Here is a 22,315-nt window from a genome sequence, read left to right on the forward strand (position 1 = left end):
GGCGCTGTACCCAACTCATCCAGGGCCCTGGTGCGGTGGCTCACTGGGTAATAAAGGGGTTAGGGCCAGCTTGGTATTATCAGCTGGCCCCAAGCCCAAAATTCATGGGGTCACGCCAGTATTAGACATGACCGCCATGAATTTCTAGTAAAGTATTTAAAAAAAACACAACGCCCAGAATAAAGTCCTTTAATTGAAATAAAGACACAATTCTTTATTGTTCTAAATTAAACCATACTTACCATCACACCCATTCCAGCTGAAGCCAACGATCTCCTGCAATAAAAGAAAAATAATAAACCAACCTCATCCTTACCTTTCCATGGTTCCCACGACAGCTTCAGCTCTGCTACATCGAGATGACTGGCTGGACCGCAGCAGAACGCTGCCATCCAGTCTGTCATCCCGCAGACACTGAGAAGCGCAGGCATGCTTGCGCTCCTCACTGTCTCGCTGTGACGGCATCCAGATGAGCCGAGGTCATGTCCAATGAACTCGGCTCACCTCATGCACGTCACTGACAGCGTGGGAAAATTCTCACGCTGAAGCGCTGAGTGCAGGAGAATTCTCCCACGCTGTCAGTGACGTGCAGGAGGTGAGCTGAGTTCATTGGACATGAGCTCACCTTATGCACGTCACTGACAGCGTGGGAGAATTCTCCTGCACTCACCGCTTCAGCGTGAGAATTTTCCCACGCTGTCAGTGACGTGCATGAGGTGAGCCGAGTTCATTGGACATGAACTCGGCTCATCTGGATGTCGTCACAGAGAGACGCTGAGCAGCGCAAGCAAGCCTGCGCTTCTCAGTGTCTGCGGGATGAGAGGCTGGATGGCAGCGTTCTGCTGCGGTCCAGCCTGTCATCTCGATGTAGCAGAGCTGAAGCTGTCGTGGGAACCATGGAAAGGTAAGGATGAGGTTGCTTTATTATTTTTCTTTTATTGCAGGAGATCGTTGGCTTCAGCTGGAATGGGCGTGATGGTAAGTATGGTTTAATTTAGAACAATAAAGGATTGTGTCTTTATTTCAATTAAAGGACTTTATTCTGGGTGTTTGTGTTTTTTTTAACTTTGACTATGGGGTTAGTAATGGGGGTGTCTTATAGACGCCTCTCCATTACTAACCTGGGCTTGATGTCAGCTGGCATTATAAGCTGACATCAACCCCAACCCTATTACCCCCTGCCACCGCACCAGGGCAGCGTGGAAGAGCGAGGCTAAGTGCCAGAATTGGCGCATCCTATGAATGCGCCATTTCTGGGGCGGCTGACGGCTGGTGTTTCTAGCCTGGGAGGGGGCCAATATTCATGGCTCCCTTCCTGGGCTATTAATATCAGCCCCCAGCTGTCTGCCTAGCCTTTGCTAGCTATTAAATTAGGGGGGACCCCACGTCATTTTTTTTGGGGGGTCCCCCATTTTAATAGCTAGTAAAGGCTATGTATTCAGCTGGGGGCTGATATTAGTAGCCTGGGAAGCTCCGTGGGTATTACCCCCTTCCCAGGCTTCAAACATCTGCCCCAGCCGTCTGCTTAACCTCCGCTAGAGCCTAAAATTAAGGGGAACCCCACGCCAATTTTTTTAATAATAAATCCTTTAGTTTAATACTAAATGACAAGTACAGTAACCAACACTATCACTGTACTTCATATATATGTGACTGACATGTTTCTATCTATCTAATCTATGTGAGATGCTCTATCTTTCTGTTCTAAATTGTCGGGTACCGCTGCTGAATTGCCGGCCGGCTTTTTTAAAGAGACAGTGCATGAAAACACTATTATTTTTTTAAATAAATCCTTTACACTAAATGACAAGTACAGTAAGCAACACTATCACTGTACTTATTATATATGTGACTGACATGTTTCTATCTATCTAATCTATGTGTGAAGCTCTATTCTTTCTGTTCTAAATTGTCGGGTACAGATGCTGAATTGCCGGCCGGCTTTTTTAAAGAGACGGTGCATGAAAACACTAATATTTTTTTTAATAAATCCTTTACACTAAATGACAAGTGCAGTAACCAACACTGTCACTGTGCTTCTTATATGTGTGACTGACATGTTTCTATCTATCTAATCTATGTGTGATGCTCTATTCCTTCTTGTCTAAATTGTCGGGTACCGGTGTATGCCGCTGCTGAATTTGCCGGCCGGCTTTTTTAAAGAGAGTGTCTTCTGAGCAGTTTGTCAGCTTTTGGACACCTTTGCAGGTGTTTTCTATGTGTTTCTATGTGTTTTTGTTTGCCTGCCATTGGTTTTAACGGTGTTCGACGGTGTTCTAAGGTGTTCGACGAACAGTTCGACGAACAGTTCCTCGAACATCCCGGTGTTCGACGAACCGAACCCGAACACTACGGGGGTGGCTCAACACTAAACACGAGTTGGGTCATCTTTATCGATCTGAAAAAATGCCCAGGCTATGCAAGGCTTAGCACCCATGCGACCTGAAGAGCCACCACGACTTGTGGTGAGAGGCAGAGTTGTGTTTGAGGATGCAGTTGTTGACGTGCTTCCAGTACTACGTCTCTGTCCAGGAAGGTGCAACCTGACCTCGTCGTCACTAGCATCTTCCTCCACCTCCTCTGCTGACCTCATCTCTTGGCTGACTGTGGGTTGACAGTAAGTGGGATCTCCAACCTCATCATCATCACCCTGTGCGTTATCACACCCGTCGTCCTCAGAGCCAACCTGTTCCTGCCCTGACAAAAAACTAAAGTTGTCGCTCCAATCAGGTATTTGAGTCTTATCATCGTCTTCCTCATTGTCTCCACCAACAGGAGTTACAGTTTGGGAATGAGGGTCTACATTATGGTCAGAACCTTCTGCGTCTGGTCCTGGATCCGACTCATAAAGATTCTGGGCATCAGTGCAGATCATTTCCTCGTCTGGATTCACAGAAACGCTGGAGTCGACCTCTGATTCCCAGGCTATAGTATGAGTAAACAGCTCTGCAGACTCAACCGTCTGTTCTACCTCATACTCAGACGAGCAGCTGGAGATTTGGGAGCTGTGAGGAAGCAAGTGCGATTGGGGTGACACCTTTGAGGACTGGAGTATTTGTGATGTTGAAGTTGATGTGGAGGAGAGCCCACTTAAAGGAGCACTTGATATCCGTTGAAGCACCTGCTGTTTTTGTGCCTCATCTGGAATTTGTAGCGATTGGCGTGGCCGTAAGAAAGGGATCTCATCACATTGTCCGCTAAAAGAAGTAGACATTTTAGTTTGGCTGGAAGATGGTCTTTCTTCTGCAGATGTTACTGTTGCTTTAACACCTAACCCACGGACACAACCTTTTTTCCCCTTCCCAACACGCCTATACCCCTTTCCACCAGCAGCAGGCCTTTTTCCACTCATTTTGGTGGTTAACTAATTCACAACTCTGGAGTTGTTTGCACAAAAAAACAATGGATGGTAACCGAGCAGAGCTGAGTGGCCAAACTGTGGTATTAGGCCAAAACTATTGGCTGGGTTAGATGCAGAAAAAAATTATATTCAATTTGCAACCTGATGGAGGTCAGTATAGATGGACTAATACAACAAGTCCCACACACAGCTAGAAGCCCAATATTTTTTCAGAGGTAGATGCAGAAAAATATATATTCAGTTTGCAACCTGATGGAGGTCAGTATAGATGGACTAATACAACAAGTCCCACACACAGCTAGAAGCCCAATATTTTTTCAGAGGTAGATGCAGAAAAAAATATATTCAGTTTGCAACCTGATGGAGGTCAGTATAGATGGACTAATACAACAAGTCCCACACACAGCTAGAAGCCCAATATTTTTTCAGAGGTAGATGCAGAAAAAAATATATTCAGTTTGCAACCTGATGGAGGTCAGTATAGATGGACTAATACAACAAGTCCCACACACAGCTAGAAGCCCAATATTTTTTCAGAGGTAGATGCAGAAAAAAATATATTCAGTTTGCAACCTGATGGAGGTCAGTATAGATGGACTAATACAACAAGTCCCACACACAGCTAGAAGCCCAATATTTTTTCAGAGGTAGATGCAGAAAAAGATATATTCAGTTTGCAACCTGATGGAGGTCAGTATAGATGGACTAATACAACAAGTCCCACACACAGCTAGAAGCCCAATATTTTTTCAGAGGTAGATGCAGAAAAAAATATATTCAGTTTGCAACCTGATGGAGGTCAGTATAGATGGACTAATACAACAAGTCCCACACACAGCTAGAAGCCCAATATTTTTTCAGAGGTAGATGCAGAAAAAAATATATTCAGTTTGCAACCTGATGGAGGTCAGTATAGATGGACTAATACAACAAGTCCCACACACAGCTAGAAGCCCAAATATTTTTTCAGAGGTACTGTAGATGCAGATAAAAATTATTTTTAATTTGCAACCTGATGGAGGTCAGTATAGATGGACTAATAGAGAAAGTCCGACACACTGCTAGAAGGCCAAATATTTTTTCAGAGCTAGATGCAGAAAAAAAATTATATTCAGTTTGCAACCTGATGGAGGTCTGTATAGATGGATTAATAGAACAAGACCCACACACAGCTAGAAGCCCAAATATTTTTTCAGAGGTAGATGCAGAAAAAAATATATTCAGTTTGCAACCTGATGGAGGTCAGTATAGATGGACTAATACAACAAGTCCCACACACAGCTAGAAGCCCAATATTTTTTCAGAGCTAGATGCAGAAAAAAATATATTCAGTTTGCAACCTGATGGAGGTCAGTATAGATGGACTAATATAACAAGTCCCACACACAGCTAGAAGCCCAAATATTTTTTCAGAGGTACTGTAGATGCAGATAAAAATTATTTTTAATTTGCAACCTGATGGAGGTCAGTATAGATGGACTAATAGAGAAAGTCCGACACATTGCTAGAAGGCCAAATATTTTTTCAGAGCTAGATGCAGAAAAAAATTATATTCAGTTTGCAACCTGATGGAGGTCTGTATAGATGGATTAATAGAACAAGACCCACACACAGCTAGAAGCCCAATATTTTTTCAGAGGTAGATGCAGAAAAAAATATATTCAGTTTGCAACCTGATGGAGGTCAGTATAGATGGACTAATACAACAAGTCCCACACACAGCTAGAAGCCCAATATTTTTTCAGAGGTAGATGCAAAAAAAAATATATTCAGTTTGCAACCTGATGGAGGTCAGTATAGATGGACTAATACAACAAGTCCCACACACAGCTAGAAGCCCAATATTTTTTCAGAGGTAGATGCAGAAAAAAATATATTCAGTTTGCAACCTGATGGAGGTCAAGATAGATGGACTAATACAACAAGTCCCACACACAGCTAGAAGCCCAATATTTTTTCAGAGGTAGATGCAGAAAAAAATATATTCAGTTTGCAACCTGATGGAGGTCAGTATAGATGGACTAATACAACAAGTCCCACACACAGCTAGAAGCCCAATATTTTTTCAGAGGTAGATGCAGAAAAAAATATATTCAGTTTGCAACCTGATGGAGGTCAGTATAGATGGACTAATACAACAAGTCCCACACACAGCTAGAAGCCCAATATTTTTTCAGAGGTAGATGCAGAAAAAAATATATTCAGTTTGCAACCTGATGGAGGTCAGTATAGATGGACTAATACAACAAGTCCCACACACAGCTAGAAGCCCAATATTTTTTCAGAGGTAGATGCAGAAAAAAATATATTCAGTTTGCAACCTGATGGAGGTCAGTATAGATGGACTAATACAACAAGTCCCACACACAGCTAGAAGCCCAAATATTTTTTCAGAGGTACTGTAGATGCAGATAAAAATTATTTTTAATTTGCAACCTGATGGAGGTCAGTATAGATGGACTAATAGAGAAAGTCCGACACACTGCTAGAAGGCCAAATATTTTTTCAGAGCTAGATGCAGAAAAAAAATTATATTCAGTTTGCAACCTGATGGAGGTCTGTATAGATGGATTAATAGAACAAGACCCACACACAGCTAGAAGCCCAATATTTTTTCAGAGGTAGATGCAGAAAAAAATATATTCAGTTTGCAACCTGATGGAGGTCAGTATAGATGGACTAATACAACAAGTCCCACACACAGCTAGAAGCCCAAATATTTTTTCAGAGGTACTGTAGATGCAGATAAAAATTATTTTTAATTTGCAACCTGATGGAGGTCAGTATAGATGGACTAATAGAGAAAGTCCGACACACTGCTAGAAGGCTAAATATTTTTTCAGAGCTAGATGCAGAAAAAAATTATATTCAGTTTGCAACCTGATGGAGGTCTGTATAGATGGATTAATAGAACAAGACCCACACACAGCTAGAAGCCCAATATTTTTTCAGAGGTAGATGCAGAAAAAAATATATTCAGTTTGCAACCTGATGGAGGTCAGTATAGATGGACTAATACAACAAGTCCCACACACAGCTAGAAGCCCAATATTTTTTCAGAGGTAGATGCAAAAAAAAATATATTCAGTTTGCAACCTGATGGAGGTCAGTATAGATGGACTAATACAACAAGTCCCACACACAGCTAGAAGCCCAATATTTTTTCAGAGGTAGATGCAGAAAAAAATATATTCAGTTTGCAACCTGATGGAGGTCAGTATAGATGGACTAATACAACAAGTCCCACACACAGCTAGAAGCCCAATATTTTTTCAGAGGTAGATGCAGAAAAAAATATATTCAGTTTGCAACCTGATGGAGGTCAGTATAGATGGACTAATACAACAAGTCCCACACACAGCTAGAAGCCCAATATTTTTTCAGAGGTAGATGCAGAAAAAAATATATTCAGTTTGCAACCTGATGGAGGTCAGTATAGATGGACTAATACAACAAGTCCCACACACAGCTAGAAGCCCAAATATTTTTTCAGAGGTACTGTAGATGCAGATAAAAATTATTTTTAATTTGCAACCTGATGGAGGTCAGTATAGATGGACTAATAGAGAAAGTCCGACACACTGCTAGAAGGCCAAATATTTTTTCAGAGCTAGATGCAGAAAAAAAATTATATTCAGTTTGCAACCTGATGGAGGTCTGTATAGATGGATTAATAGAACAAGACCCACACACAGCTAGAAGCCCAAATATTTTTTCAGAGGTAGATGCAGAAAAAAATATATTCAGTTTGCAACCTGATGGAGGTCAGTATAGATGGACTAATACAACAAGTCCCACACACAGCTAGAAGCCCAATATTTTTTCAGAGCTAGATGCAGAAAAAAATATATTCAGTTTGCAACCTGATGGAGGTCAGTATAGATGGACTAATATAACAAGTCCCACACACAGCTAGAAGCCCAAATATTTTTTCAGAGGTACTGTAGATGCAGATAAAAATTATTTTTAATTTGCAACCTGATGGAGGTCAGTATAGATGGACTAATAGAGAAAGTCCGACACATTGCTAGAAGGCCAAATATTTTTTCAGAGCTAGATGCAGAAAAAAATTATATTCAGTTTGCAACCTGATGGAGGTCTGTATAGATGGATTAATAGAACAAGACCCACACACAGCTAGAAGCCCAATATTTTTTCAGAGGTAGATGCAGAAAAAAATATATTCAGTTTGCAACCTGATGGAGGTCAGTATAGATGGACTAATACAACAAGTCCCACACACAGCTAGAAGCCCAATATTTTTTCAGAGGTAGATGCAAAAAAAAATATATTCAGTTTGCAACCTGATGGAGGTCAGTATAGATGGACTAATACAACAAGTCCCACACACAGCTAGAAGCCCAATATTTTTTCAGAGGTAGATGCAGAAAAAAATATATTCAGTTTGCAACCTGATGGAGGTCAAGATAGATGGACTAATACAACAAGTCCCACACACAGCTAGAAGCCCAATATTTTTTCAGAGGTAGATGCAGAAAAAAATATATTCAGTTTGCAACCTGATGGAGGTCAGTATAGATGGACTAATACAACAAGTCCCACACACAGCTAGAAGCCCAATATTTTTTCAGAGGTAGATGCAGAAAAAAATATATTCAGTTTGCAACCTGATGGAGGTCAGTATAGATGGACTAATACAACAAGTCCCACACACAGCTAGAAGCCCAATATTTTTTCAGAGGTAGATGCAGAAAAAAATATATTCAGTTTGCAACCTGATGGAGGTCAGTATAGATGGACTAATACAACAAGTCCCACACACAGCTAGAAGCCCAATATTTTTTCAGAGGTAGATGCAGAAAAAGATATATTCAGTTTGCAACCTGATGGAGGTCAGTATAGATGGACTAATACAACAAGTCCCACACACAGCTAGAAGCCCAATATTTTTTCAGAGGTAGATGCAGAAAAAAATATATTCAGTTTGCAACCTGATGGAGGTCAGTATAGATGGACTAATACAACAAGTCCCACACACAGCTAGAAGCCCAATATTTTTTCAGAGGTAGATGCAGAAAAAAATATATTCAGTTTGCAACCTGATGGAGGTCAGTATAGATGGACTAATACAACAAGTCCCACACACAGCTAGAAGCCCAAATATTTTTTCAGAGGTACTGTAGATGCAGATAAAAATTATTTTTAATTTGCAACCTGATGGAGGTCAGTATAGATGGACTAATAGAGAAAGTCCGACACACTGCTAGAAGGCCAAATATTTTTTCAGAGCTAGATGCAGAAAAAAAATTATATTCAGTTTGCAACCTGATGGAGGTCTGTATAGATGGATTAATAGAACAAGACCCACACACAGCTAGAAGCCCAATATTTTTTCAGAGGTAGATGCAGAAAAAAATATATTCAGTTTGCAACCTGATGGAGGTCAGTATAGATGGACTAATACAACAAGTCCCACACACAGCTAGAAGCCCAAATATTTTTTCAGAGGTACTGTAGATGCAGATAAAAATTATTTTTAATTTGCAACCTGATGGAGGTCAGTATAGATGGACTAATAGAGAAAGTCCGACACACTGCTAGAAGGCCAAATATTTTTTCAGAGCTAGATGCAGAAAAAAATTATATTCAGTTTGCAACCTGATGGAGGTCTGTATAGATGGATTAATAGAACAAGACCCACACACAGCTAGAAGCCCAATATTTTTTCAGAGGTAGATGCAGAAAAAAATATATTCAGTTTGCAACCTGATGGAGGTCAGTATAGATGGACTAATACAACAAGTCCCACACACAGCTAGAAGCCCAATATTTTTTCAGAGGTAGATGCAAAAAAAAATATATTCAGTTTGCAACCTGATGGAGGTCAGTATAGATGGACTAATACAACAAGTCCCACACACAGCTAGAAGCCCAATATTTTTTCAGAGGTAGATGCAGAAAAAAATATATTCAGTTTGCAACCTGATGGAGGTCAGTATAGATGGACTAATACAACAAGTCCCACACACAGCTAGAAGCCCAATATTTTTTCAGAGGTAGATGCAGAAAAAAATATATTCAGTTTGCAACCTGATGGAGGTCAGTATAGATGGACTAATACAACAAGTCCCACACACAGCTAGAAGCCCAATATTTTTTCAGAGGTAGATGCAGAAAAAAATATATTCAGTTTGCAACCTGATGGAGGTCAGTGTAGATGGACTAATACAACAAGTCCCACACACAGCTAGAAGCCCAAATATTTTTTCAGAGGTACTGTAGATGCAGATAAAAATTATTTTTAATTTGCAACCTGATGGAGGTCAGCATAGATGGACTAATAGAGAAAGTCCGACACACTGCTAGAAGGCCAAATATTTTTTCAGAGCTAGATGCAGAAAAAAATTATATTCAGTTTGCAACCTGATGGAGGTCTGTATAGATGGATTAATAGAACAAGACCCACACACAGCTAGAAGCCCAATATTTTTTCAGAGGTAGATGCAGAAAAAAATATATTCAGTTTGCAACCTGATGGAGGTCAGTATAGATGGACTAATACAACACGTCCCACACACAGCTAGAAGCCCAATATTTTTTCAGAGGTAGATGCAGAAAAAAGTATATTCAGTTTTCAACCTGATGGAGGTCAGTATAGATGGACTAATACAACAAGTCCCACACACAGCTAGAAGCCCAATATTTTTTCAGAGGTAGATGCAGAAAAAAATATATTCAGTTTGCAACCTGATGGAGGTCAGTATAGATGGACTAATACAACAAGTCCCACACACAGCTAGAAGCCCAATATTTTTTCAGAGGTAAATGCAGAAAAAAATATATTCAGTTTGCAACCTGATGGAGGTCAGTATAGATGGACTAATACAACAAGTCCCACACACAGCTAGAAGCCCAATATTTTTTCAGAGGTAGATGCAGAAAAAAATATATTCAGTTTGCAACCTGATGGAGGTCAGTATAGATGGACTAATACAACAAGTCCCACACACAGCTAGAAGCCCAATATTTTTTCAGAGGTAGATGCAGAAAAAAATATATTCAGTTTGCAACCTGATGGAGGTCAGTATAGATGGACTAATACAACAAGTCCCACACACAGCTAGAAGCCCAAATATTTTTTCAGAGGTACTGTAGATGCAGATAAAAATTATTTTTAATTTGCAACCTGATGGAGGTCAGTATAGATGGACTAATAGAGAAAGTCCGACACACTGCTAGAAGGCCAAATATTTTTTCAGAGCTAGATGCAGAAAAAAATTATATTCAGTTTGCAACCTGATGGAGGTCAGTATAATTGGACTAACAGAGAAAGTCCCACACACTGCTAGAAGGCCAAATATTTTTTCAGAGCTAGATGCATACAAAAAATTATTTTGAATTTGCAACCTGATCGAGGTCAGTATAGGTGGACTAATAGAACAAGTCCCACACACTGCTAGAAGGCCAAATATTTTTTCAGAGCTAGATGCAGAAAAAAATTATATTCAGTTTGCAACCTGATGGAGGTCTGTATAGATGGATTAATAGAACAAGACCCACACACAGCTAGAAGCCCAATATTTTTTCAGAGGTAGATGCAGAAAAAAATATAATCAGTTTGCAACCTGATGGAGGTCAGTATAGATGGACTAATACAACAAGTCCCACACACAGCTAGAAGCCCAATATTTTTTCAGAGGTAGATGCAGAAAAAAATATATTCAGTTTGCAACCTGATGGAGGTCAGTATAGATGGACTAATACAACAAGTCCCACACACAGCTAGAAGCCCAATATTTTTTCAGAGGTAGATGCAGAAAAAAATATATTCAGTTTGCAACCTGATGGAGGTCAGTATAGATGGACTAATACAACAAGTCCCACACACAGCTAGAAGCCCAAATATTTTTTCAGAGGAACTGTAGATGCAGATAAAAATTATTTTTAATTTGCAACCTGATGGAGGTCAGTATAGATGGACTAATAGAGAAAGTCCCACACACTGCTAGAAGGACAAATATTTTTTCAGAGCTAGATGCAGAAAAAAATTATATTCAGTTTGCAACCTGATGGAGGTCAGTATAGATGGACTAATAGAATGATGCTATGCCCAAAAGATTTTACTTCACTAAGTGTAGTAAAAAAATTGGTATTCTATACACAGGTGGTATATCTTGCAACACAGATAGGCTACTCCACTGACTAACACACTCTGCAATAGGCCAAAAAGGATTAGCTTTGCTAGATTCAGCCAAATGCTGTGAAAAAAACTTGCACAGCACTGGCACAGACCTGCCTGGCAAAAACTGATAGGAACTGATGTAACCTAGTCCTGAAAAGGACTCCAATGACAATTAGTCTTTACTCCCACAATCTATCTATTTAAGAGCACAGACCTCCCTGATAAAAGTCGTAGGAAATGCTGTAACCTAGTCCTTAAAAGGACTGCAATCACAACTATTCCCTACTCCCAAGCTATCTGTATATTTGTGCGAAAATTGGCTTGAAATTAACAAGCTATAGCGCACACAGCAACAGCGGTGCCGTCTAACACGCAGCTGCAGCAGTGAGAAAATGGTGGCGACGGGGAAAATGGCTTGGTCTTATAGGGCAAGGACATGTGACATACACTGCCAATGACACATGCCCTTGCTTGTGTGAAAAAAAGCACTTCGCTCCGTGTGTGCGCTGCTGATAGGCTGACAGATTGCACCTCTCCACTGCAAATGCGGGAAAGAGAAAAAAAAATGGAGATCTTCATTGTTCCTGCAGAGATCCATCCCCTGCCCCTCCCTCCACCCCGCTGTACACTCAAACTGCGTATTAACATTAATTTTCATCATTACTGAGAAAAAATCCAGTTATGATTTTGGTGCACGAACAGTTATCGAACATAACCTCGAACAGCCGAATTTTTCTCAAATCGTTCGTGTTCGCCGAACGGCTCGAACACCGCCCAAAACAGCTCGAATTTGAGATTGGCGAACAGTTCGAGTAGAACAACGCTCATCTCTATTTATAATGTCCAAAGCCTGGATGATCAGTATTGGTAGCTGCAGGCTGTTTCAAGAGTGTTAATGCAATTAAGGTGTATGTGAGTTGCAGTCCCACCACTTACAAAATGCAAGTTTGCTATCTATTTATCCCATTTTATTATGTCTCTTCAGAAGCGCTCCAAAAGTCTTTTTTTTTTTTTTTACTCCATTTACAAAATCACTGTAGGAAGAGCTGCAAGAGGAGGAGTAAAATGAGGTTAATCAGTTCTACATAGAAGTGTTACAGATAAAGTTGCACCAGATTCATGAAACATTATGCAACATTTTGATCAATTTGGTGCAAATATCAGTAACATACATGTGCATCTCACAAAATTAGAATATCATCAAAAAGTTAATTTATTTCAGTTCTTCAATACAAAAAGTGAAACTCATATATTATATAGCGTCATTACAAACAGAGTGATCTATTTCAAGTGTTTATTTCTGTGAATGTTGAGGATTATGGCTTACAGCCAATGAAAACACAAAAGTCATTATCTCAGTAAATTAGAATACTTTATAACAACAGCTTGACAAATGTTTTTTAAATCCGAAATGTTGGCCTACTGAAATGTATGTTCAGTAAATGCACTCAATACTTGGTCAGGGCTCCTTTTGCATCAATTACAGCATCAATGCGGCGTGGCATGGAGGCGATCAGCCTGTGGCACTGCTGAAGTGTTATGGAAGCCCAGGTTGCTTTGATAGCAGCCTTCAGCTCGTCTGCATTGTTGGGTCTGGTGTCTCTCATCTTCCTCTTGACAATACCCCCATAGATTCCTTATGGGGTTAAGGTCAGGCGAGTTTGCTGGACAATCAAGCACAGTGATACTGTTGTTTTAAAACCAGGTATTGGTACTTTTGACAGTGTGGACAAGTGCCAAGTCCTGCTGGAGAATGAAATTTCCATCTCCAAAAAGCTTGTCGGCAGAGGGAAGCATGAAGTGCTCTAAAATTTCCTGGTAGATGGATGCGCTGATGACATGGCTCCCCAAACCATCACTGATGGTGGAAACTTCACACTAGACCTCAAGCAGCTTGGATTGTGTGCCTCTCCACTCTTCCTCTAGACTCTGGGTCCTTGATTTCCAAATGAAAATTGGAACTCTGGGACCTTGTGGAGTGTGTCAATGACTGCCTTCTGGACATCTGTCAAGTCAGCAGTGTTCCCCATGATTGTGGCGCCTACTGAAACAGACTAAGGGACCCTTTTAAACCCTTAGGAAGCCTTTGCAAGTGTTTTTTGTTAATTATTTCAATTTACTGAGATAATGACTTTTGTGTTTTCATTGGCTGTAAGTCATAATCATCAACATTAACAGAAATAAACACTAGAAATAGATCACTCTGTAATGACTCTCTATAATATATGAGTTTCACTTTTTGTATTGAAGAACTGAAATAAATTAACTTTTTGATGATATTCTAATTTTGTGAGATGCACCTGTAGCTACAATTTCCTCTTATGATAAATTCCCACCATAGGTTTTTTGTGTGGCTTTTTTTGCGACTTAAAAAAAATACTATGAAGTTCATTCTTTTTTATATTCATTTTTGTGGCTTTGTTTTAAACTCATGGATTTTTTTTCTATAGCGCAGCATATGGCAGACCGCCTGAAAACAGAAGAAAAACCATTGAACCAAGAAACCAAAAATGCACCAAAAGTATGAAAAAAGACCACATGAAGCATAGGATATTGCTTTCATATTTTTCTACTGATTTACAGCTAATATAAAGCCAACATCTTGATGCAAGCAAAAAACGACAGAAGAAAAATGTTACAAATGACAATGCATTTTTGCAAAAAAACAATAATAAAAAAGCAACGTTTGAAATTATACATTATCTTATGCTGCAGTAGGAGAAAACATACAGATATAGAAATTTCATACTACAAAAATGTTGGTCATATGTTATTGCTGACTTCTTTCAATTTCTGTTTCTTTATCTTCTTATTAAATATACATAAATGGGCCCCATATTATTGTATAGTTTGTAGCACATAATTGTAAACAAAATATATTCTTATTATTATTTATTTGTTTTTTATTTACAAATTTTAAAAAAGGTTTAAATAGTGAACCTAAATAAAGTACTTGAGGTTGTCCATTACTTTATCATTGATGACCTATCTTTACGATGACCTTAGGATAGGTCATCAATGTCTGATCAGTCGGGGTCCAACACCCGGCACCCCCGCTGATCATCTGCTCTTGGTGACGGCGGCTGCCACCAGCTGGAAGCGCTCAGTTGCGGAGCTGCTCCGTCTTTTGATAGTGGCCATGGCCAGGCACTGCACATCTGCCTCCGCAATTGTGCATCTCCAGCCGGCAGACGCTGTCACAGAGGGCAGTTGAACGGCAGAGGTGCCAGGTGTCGGACACCAACCGATCAGACATTGATGACCTATCCTAAGGATAGGTCATCAATGAAAAAGTAATAGACAACTTCTTTAAGGATTCGTCTAGGTCGGACTAAGTTGGGGCCACAGGACATACTGTTTTTGAGTTGCAGCAGAGATGTCACATCTACAACACATGATGGCTACAAAAGGTCACTAACCTCAACGTTGCTACTGAAGGCACAAGACCACTGGAAATAGGGATTGGTTACAACAATTACGTGTTGTAGATGGTATGTCAAAGTCACAGCCCTGAAGACAAAGAAAGACAGATAGCGGTGGAGTGGAGGTGCTGGAGCTGCAACAGATAAATAATGCCGATTTTATTATTTTAACGCATCATCTGCCCATGGACCAATTTGGTCCACTCTTGGGAAAAAAACATTGATCCGATCTGACAAACTCTCTGTTAAACGGGCTAACTGACTAATACTTAGTAAATTCATTGTGTTGCCGGCAATAGACAGTTGGACTCAGGCTATAGGAAGCAAATGCTGCAAAATTTTTTTTAATGCAACCCAATGGTCAAATATATTTTTATCAAAAAATACATACATTCAAGTGAAAAGGTTTCCATATCCATTAAAGTCTGTTCATATGATCAGATCCAGTAATCAGATCACGGAAATTTTCCTAAATTTCTGCAAATTTATGTCAAGCAGTAGCATGTGTAATGAGTTTGCAGAATTTTCTCATTCAGTGTCAGCAAACAAATACCTAGAAAAATAAAAAATAGAAACAAAGGGTATTAGAAAGTTGTAGAAATTGTTATTCATAGTGGATTTTTTTACATAAAACTACGAATCCCTATTTAAATGTTACATTTATCTAGTATATACCATGAGCTCCAAAACTCCTCTTTATGGCACCTGCAGGTACCCAGAGCTCTAGAATTTATCTTAAACTGAATCTGTCAGTAAAATCAACCCTCCTAAGCCGTCTATATGAGTATGCAGATAATAGATAGTTCTCCCAGCCAGCTGACAGTGACTTGTCTGTGAAAGCCGCAGCGTTTCAGAGACAAACATACATGGCTGTGATCATACAACCAATGCCTTATACATGATGCCAACGGTTTGGGCAGCTTGTATCAGCTGACAGGTTCCCTTTAAGGCACACTACTAAGTTATATTAAACTTTTTAAATTACCATACAATCTCTTTAAGGCTGAATTCCCTTTATATTTCTCATTTTTAAAAAAGGAGCTTCACTTCCAATATACTGGCTACTCGGCTTAAAATTTTTCAATCCATAGTGTTGAAGCAACTGATAATATACTGTATTGTCATTCCAAAAGAGTGTCTGCAAGGGTCAGCATACTACCGTAGTCTTTTATCATTCGCTTTCATCTTGCAGCACAGAAATAAGCAGGATATTCCAATGTTGATAATGAGATATTCTGTACTATACTTCAGCCAAAATATTCACCTTTAGTAACCTGTTTCCTTGGAACTAATATTAAATTAAATCTTGATATCATTATTCATTTTAATGAATAAAATAATTTATATTCTAACAGTAATTTATGGATTATTATTATTAGCATAGTTTAAAGAAGGGTTTAAATGGATAGTAGAAGATAGTCTGCTGAAAACTGACTATTTAAAAACAATATGAACAGTCATTAACTACTTCCAGACAACCTATAGACTATAACAGTCCGAACAGTCCGCAGCTGCACAGGACCGGACCGGTGAGGGAGCAGGGAGCCGCCTGTCAGACACAGCCGGACCACGATAGAGAAGGCACAGATGGTTTATTACCATCCCTGCCTCTTCCATCGCTTTATACACAGTGCTGAACAAGCACTGTATTTACAGTAATAGAAAGCGCGTCCTCATCTGAACCCAGCAGTCATGTGATCACTGGTTGTTGGCAGGGAACGGGAGCTGTCCTAGGAAACCCTGTCACCTTTGCTATGAAGCCAGGAGGCTGCACTTCCACTGTAACTGGGGCTAATATACCAGCCCCGGTTTCAGGGAAAATCAGATTAAAAAATGTATTTAAAAATTAAAGGGAATCTGTCACCCCCTGGGACTTATCTGACCTTTAATATGGGTATACAGGTGATAGAAATGTAAATCTATTCATACCTGTATTCCTCATATTAGAGATCTCATTGTTGTGAAATGTCTTTTTATTCATACGAATTTCTGATGCTTGCAGGCTTGGGGACTGGAAGAAATCCCCGCCTACTGTAATTAGAGTGCATTGTGAAAGTATTTGGCCCCCTTGACCTTTTCTACCTCTTGCCACATTTCTGGCTTCAAACATAAATATATAAAATTTTAATATTTTAGGAAGAATCAACAATAAGTGGGACACAATCGTGAAGTGGAATGAAATTTATTGGATATTTTAAACTTTTTTAACAAATTAACTGAAAAGAAGTGGGGCGTGCAATATTATTCGGCCCCCTTGAGTTAATACTTTGTAGCGCCACCTTTTGCAGCGATTACAGCTGCAAGTCGCTTGGGGTATAGAATCATAGAATCATAGAATCATAGAATGGTAGAGTTGGAAGGGACCTCGTGGGTCATCTGGTCTGGGGGATAATGTGTGCAAGTGGGTAAATAGCTGGCTGAGTGATAGAAAGCAGAGGGTGGTTATCAATGGAGTAAGCTCAGGGGGTGTCAAGGTTACTAGCGGGGTGCCTCAAGGGTCTGTCTTGGGCCCTATATTATTTAATATATTTATTAATGATCTAGTGGAAGGGTTGCATAGTAAAATAGCAATATTTGCAGATGATACTAAACTTTGTAAAGTAGTTAATACAGATGAGGATAGGGCACAGCTACAGGAGGATTTAGATAAATTGGGGAGTTGGGCCAAAAAATGGCAAATGGGGTTCAATGCCGATAAATGTAAGGTCATGCACATGGGAAAGAAAAACAGCAGTCACCCATACATATTAAATGGGAAACCGTTGGGGAAATCTGACATGGAGAAGGACCTGGGCGTCTTGGTTAATAGCAAATTAAAGTGGAGTGCCCAGTGTCAGGCAGCAGCTGCGAAGGCAAATAGAGTCATGGCATGCATCAGAAGAGGAATAGGGGCATATGATGAGAACATTGTTCTTCCTCTGTATAAAGCGCTGGTAAGGCCACACTTAGAATATTGTGCACAGTTCTGGGCTCCGGTGCTCAGGAAAGACATATTGGAGCTAGAGAGGGTACAAAGGAGGGCGACTAAGGTAATAAAGGGAATGGAGGGACTAGAATACCCAGAGAGGTTGTCAAAATTAGGCCTATTTACGTTGGAAAAGAGAAGGCTTAGGGGAGACCTCATAAACATGTATAAATACATCAGGGGGCAGTACAGAGATCTCTCCCATGACCTGTTTATACCAAGGATGGTGACAAAGACGAGGGGCACACTATGCGCCTGGAGGAAAGGAGGTTCCTGCACCAGCATAGAAGGGGATTCTTTACGGTCAGAGCCGTGAGACTCTGGAACTCTCTGGGAGAGGAAGTGGTGATGTCCAACTCACTTAATGAGTTCAAGAGAGGCCTGGATGCCTTTCTTGAGAACAATAAGATTACATCTTATGCTTAGTGATAGTTAATTAATCCAGGGATTTAATCTGACTGCCAGATTGGAGTCGGGAAGTGAATTTTTCCTCAATGATGTAAATTGGCCTATACCGCATGGGGTTTTTTTTTGCCTTCCCCTGGATCAACGCTGCGGAATACCTGCAGTGCACAAGAAATAGGCTGAACTCGATGGACGCTTGTCTTTTTTCGGCCTTATAAACTATGTAACTATGTAACTATGTAACCCCCTGCTCAAAGCAGGATTCACTAGATCATCTCAGACAGATGTCTGTCCAGCCTCTGTTTGAAGACGTCCATTGAAGGGGAACTCACCACCTCTCGTGGCAGCCTGTTCCACTCATTAATCACCCTAGCTGTCAAAAAGTTTTTTCTAATATCTAATCTGTGTCTCCTCCCATTTAGTTTCATCCCATTGCTTCTAGTCTTTCCTTGTGCAAATGAGAATAAAGATGATCCTTCTACAATGTGACAGCCCTTGACATATTTGTAGACAGCTATTAAGTCTCCTCTCAGTCTTCTTTTTTGCAAGCTAAACATTCCCAAATCCTGCAACCGTTCCTCATAGGACATGGTTTGCAGACCAGTCACCATTCTGGTCGCTCTTCTCTGAACTTGCTCCAGTTTGTCTATGTCTTTTTTAAAATGTGGTGCCCAAAACTGTACACAGTATTCCAGATGAGGTCTGACCAAAGAGGAGTAAAGACCGATAATGACTTCACGTGATCTAGACTGTATGCTTCTGTTAATACATCCCAGAATTGTATTTGCCTTTTTTGCTGCTGCATCACACTGTTGACTCATGTTCAGTCTATGATCTATTAGTATACCTAAGTCTTTTTCACATGTACTGTTGCTTAGCTCTATTCCTCCCATTCTGTATATTATTTTTTCATTTTTATTGCCCAGATGTAGTACTTTGCATTTTTCCCTGTTAAAAACCATTCTGTTGGTTGCTGCCCACTGCTCCAGTTTATTTAGGTCTTTTTGAATCCTCTCTCTCTCTTCTCTAGTATTAGCTATCCCTCCTAGCTTTGTGTCATCAGCAAATTTAATCAGTTTACCCTCAATTCCTTCATCTAAATCATTGATAAAGATGTTGAACAATACAGGTCCCAGGACGGAGCCCTGTGGTACCCCACTTGAGACATTCATCCAGCTGGATGTGAAGCCATTTACAACCACCCTTTGAGTCCGATCACTAAGCCAGTTATGAATCCACCTAACAGTTGCCTGGTCCATTGCATACTTGGTCATTTTTTCAATAAGGATGGTGTGAGATACTTTGTCAAATGCTTTGCTGAAGTCAAGATATACTATATCTACAGCATTTCCCTGATCCACCCAGTCAGTGATTCTGTCATAGAAGGAAATTAAGTTAGTCTGACATGACTTGTTAGTTACAAACCCATGCTGACTCTGGTTAATCACTTCATTCTTATCCATGTACTTACATACATGTTGTTTAATAATTTGTTCAAAGATCTTTCCTGGTATAAAAGTCAGACTCACCGGCCTATAGTTCCCTGGGTCCACCTTCTTCCCCTTTTTGAAGATAGGAACAACATTTGCTCTTCTCCAGTCTTCTGGGACTTCTCCTGTTCTCCAAGAATTTTCAAAGATTATGGAGAGTGGTTCTAAAATTTCTTCTACGATCTCCTTCAGTACTCTGGGGTGTAATTCATCTGGACCTGGAGACTTGAACTCATTTATGTTAGCTAAATATGTCTCTATCAGTTTTGCACATCGAGAGGCTGAAATTCCTGCCCATTCTTCCTTGCAAAACAGCTCAAGCTCATTGAGGTTGGTTGGAGGGCGTTTGTGAACAGCAGTTTTCAGCTCTTTCCACAGATTCTTGATTGGATTCAGGTCTGGACTTGCCTCCTCATCGTTAATATGACTGTCCTATTAACCTGATTCCCGTAGTTAAACTACACAAGTCCAGACTGTATAATCTTTCTGACCCTGAGAAACAAGCCATGAAGAGTTTCATTGCTGAGAGTCTGAAAAAGGGACATATCAGACCCTCATCTTCCCCCGTGGCAGTAGGGTTCTTCTTTGTTAAGAAAGATGTTGGTCTCCGTCCCTGCTTAGATTTCCGGGAATTTAATTAAATTACCGTCTAAGATCCTAATCCTCTTCCTCTAATTCCGGATTTATTCAACCAAGTTCTGGGAGCTAAAGTGTTCTCCAAAGTGGATTTAAGTAGAGCCTATAATCTGGTTAGAATCAGAGAGAGGGATGAATGAAAAATGGCTTTCAATACCCCTGAGGGGCATTTTGAGAGTCTGGTTATGCCTTTTGGTCTCACCAATGCTGCTGCGGTTTTCCAGCATTTCATAAACAATATTTTCCACCATTTAGTGGGCAGGTGTGTTGTGGTCTATCTGGATGATATTTTGGTTTACTCACCTACTTTAGAGACACATCAGGGTCATGTTAAACAGGTACTACAGATTATAAGAGACAACAATCTATATGCCAAAGTACAGAAATGTGTTTTTGCTGTCCATGATGTGCAATTTTTGGGACATCTGTTGTCACCTTCGGGTTTTCAGATGGATCCAGAGAAGATCCGTGCTGTACTTGATTGGGACTGTCCCGAGAACCTGAACGCATTACAGTGCTTTCTGGGCTTTACAAATTTTTACCAAAAATGTATCCAAAATTATTCAGTAATTGTGAAACCCCTCACTGACATTACAAGAATGTGGTCAGATTTCTCTAAATGGTCAAATGCCGCTCAGCAGGCTTTCTCCTCTTTAAAGAGATGTTTTGCCACAGCACCTATACTCAGTCAATCCGATGCTTCTCAACCTTTCATCGTAGAAGTTGATGCATTGGAGGTGGGGGTTGCCTTAGGGTCCGTCCCCTGCAAAATGGCATCCATGCTCTTTCTTTTCTAAAAAGTTGTCTTCGGCTGAGAGAAATTATGACGTGCGTAATAAGGAGCTCTTAGCGATTAAATTGGCTTTCGAGGAATGGAGACATTGGTTGGAGGGGGCAGTCCATCCTATTACTGTTATCACAGATTATAAGAACCTGTCATATCTTCAGTCTGCTAAACATCTCAACTCTAGGCAGGCTATGTGGTCTCTGTTTATTACAAGGTTCAATTTTGTTGTTCTATCCAGGAGTTAAAAACATCAAGGCTGATGCTTTATCCCGAAGTTTCCCTGGTGGTAGTGACCATGAGAACCCTGTCCCAATTTTGCAGAAGGGGGTAGTCATTTCGGCCTTGTGCTCTGACCTGGAGGGGGAGGTGTTGGAGGCTCAGGGGGACACCCCTGTCTCTTGCTCTTCGGGGAGGTTATTTGTACCGTCTAATCTGCGTCGTAAAGTAATTATCATCATCATAACTCTGTGCTTGCTGGTCATCCAGGTAGTAAGGCAACTGCAGTCCTCCTTTCTCATAGTTTTTGGTGGCCGGGGTTGCATCAGGATGTGGTTGAACATGTGTCTGCTTGTAGTATTTGTGCGCGTTCTAAAGTATTGCATACCCGTCTGTCTGGTTCTCTTCTACCACTGCCTATTCCTAACTGACAATGGACACATTTGTCCATGGATTTTATTACTGACTACTGGTATCTGCAGGCAAAACTGTGGTTCTGGTGGTTGTAGGTAGGTTCAGTAAGATGGTACATTTCATCGCATTACCAGCACTTCTGAATGCCAAGACTCTTGCTCAGGTATTCATTAATGAGATTGTGAAGCTTCACGGGGTTCCCTCCGATGTGGTGTCAGATCAGGGGACCCAGTTCATTTCTAATTTCTGGAAAGCTTTCTGTACTCGACTGGGGGTGCGGTTGTCTTTTTCTTCTGCCTTCCATCCTCATTCGAATGGACAGACTGAGCGCATAAATCAGAATTTGGAAACTTACCTCAGGTGTTTTGTCTCCGAAAACCAGGAGGATTGGGCATCTTACTTACCGTTGGCCGAAGATTGTGGATTCTCGTCTTCACCACTTAGTGCACTGGAGGGGTTACGGTCCAGGGGAAAGG

The 22,315-nt window shown here is 40.4% G+C and overlaps 1 protein-coding gene across 4 annotated transcripts in view; it reads left to right on the forward strand.

Annotated features, from left to right (window-relative positions):
- MYRIP (myosin VIIA and Rab interacting protein) overlaps positions 1-22,315 on the forward strand; it is a 938,202-nt gene that overhangs the window by 458,321 nt on the left and 457,566 nt on the right. The gene's annotated exons all lie outside the window — the stretch shown is intronic.

The sequence above is a fragment of the Phyllobates terribilis genome, unplaced genomic scaffold (assembly GCF_046119375.1).
Source record: "Phyllobates terribilis strain yellow unplaced genomic scaffold, ASM4611937v1 Scaffold_4__5_contigs__length_816908805, whole genome shotgun sequence".
Taxonomy (NCBI): Eukaryota; Metazoa; Chordata; class Amphibia; order Anura; family Dendrobatidae; genus Phyllobates; species Phyllobates terribilis.